Source organism: Poecilia reticulata, linkage group LG6 (assembly GCF_000633615.1).
Source record: "Poecilia reticulata strain Guanapo linkage group LG6, Guppy_female_1.0+MT, whole genome shotgun sequence".
Classification (NCBI taxonomy): Eukaryota; Metazoa; Chordata; class Actinopteri; order Cyprinodontiformes; family Poeciliidae; genus Poecilia; species Poecilia reticulata.
This window is the reverse complement of record NC_024336.1, coordinates 26,082,646-26,084,382: the sequence shown is the minus strand read 5'-3', so window position 1 is coordinate 26,084,382 and position 1,737 is coordinate 26,082,646. Positions and strand designations below refer to the sequence as shown.

Genomic DNA, 1,737 nt, shown 5'->3' with positions numbered 1-1,737 from the left:
CCTTCCCTTCCCTTCCCTTCCCTTCCCTTCCCTTCCCTTCTGCCTCAGGTCTTGGTTTTCCACTCAAAATATGTGGCTAAAAGCAATTTCTGTGAACCAGCCATATGTGACTGCTTAAACGGGGGGGGGGCAATATTATTTAAAATAATCTTTTTTGAGCTTTATATGATGTTATTATACTATTCCCTCATCAAAATCCTATCCTGGTGTGTTGCTTTTATTCTTTCATCCATGTTTGAGAAATCCTTGACTCTCACATGACAACCATTCAGTGGTGTCTGAACTCCTGGTCTACAAAGTGCTGCCCATTTCCACAAACAAGCTGCAAACTCCTCCAGACTAGTGGCAGCAGCAACGTGCAAACTCTTGGGGTAACTGTGAGTCTCAGTCCAGGGCTCCTCAGAATGGTTGTAGTTGGCATAATGAATGGACATTGTTACGGTGACGTGTTGAAAGTGGAGTGTTGGAAAGAGCAGGCGCTTCTTAAAGATAGTTACTTGATCGTGTTATTAAATGGCACTATGTGCCTGGAATAAAACATAATATCCCCTTTTAAATCTTTTTCCATACACGTTTCAGTAATTAATGTGACTAAAATGTTGATTTTAGTCATTTGATTCAGGACACACATGAACATGAGTGTTTATTTCTGGCTAATGGTTAGATTGAGTGAGAAAAAAAAAGTTTTTATTGCAGAAATGCTAAACACAAAAACAAGAGGACCCCATGGTTTGATGGTACAACAAAGAGGCTGCAGTCCTCGGTTCGGTTCCTGGCCCTGGACCATTTGCTGCATGTTTTCCCCTTCTGTCTCTGCCATTCCTCCTGAACATCTACTGTTGTATAAAGGCCACCAGTGCCACAAAAACCTTTAAAAAACAGATAAGCTGCAGCGTTGGGCAGTAACTAACCTTTAGCGTTATTAAGTTCTGAGTCATGCTGTTTTCAACTAAATCACTGGTGTCTCTAATACGCAGTGAATTGACTTCTAAATCAATGTTTTTTGGGGTATTTTTGCCCAAAAAGGGATCAACATTTTGCTACTTGTTACACATTGGATTTTTGTGAACCGTTTACATTTAAACACCTTTTTTAAGCACCATCTTAACTTTGGTGTAAACAAAGAAATGAGTTGCAATGCCTTTGAGGATGCATAAGTTGGAATGACCCAAGGTTTTGCAAAAGCAATAACCACTGTGGCACATCACAACTAATCTGTTTTACGGCGTAAGTCGTCAGTTTTATTCAGATGACACTCAACTCAGTTTTCTCATAAAATCCATAAATTCCAACAGTCTTGCAGATCTCACAGGTTTTCTTTCTGACAATTATTCCGTGGATTAAATAATTCATGCAATTTAAAAAAAATCTTTCTTCAAATTTAGTTATAGGTCATACATAATTTGTATTTACTTCCAGAAAGATATAATTTGAGATATTTAAAAATATGTAGCATATTAGCTGCAGTTTAAGCAAAAGGGCAGACAAAAAAGATAACTTTGTATTTTGAAAGTTGGAATCTGCAACTTTCAAAATACAAAGTATTTTGTATTTGAAAGTTACAAATATAAAATATTTGTAACTTTATTACAAATATTTGAGGAGGCCTCCTCTGGGAAGACCCAGGACACGCTGGAGGGACTATGTCTCTCGGCTGGCCTGGGAGCGCCTTGGGGTTCCCCCGGAGGAGCTGGAAGAAGTGGCTGGGGAGAGGGAAGTCTGGGCCTCCCTTCTGAA

General features: G+C 39.1%; 1 protein-coding gene across 5 annotated transcripts in view; it reads left to right on the top strand.

Annotated features, from left to right (window-relative positions):
- Positions 1 to 1,737, top strand: part of syt7a (synaptotagmin VIIa) — a 102,807-nt gene that overhangs the window by 91,742 nt on the left and 9,328 nt on the right. The window lies entirely within an intron of this gene.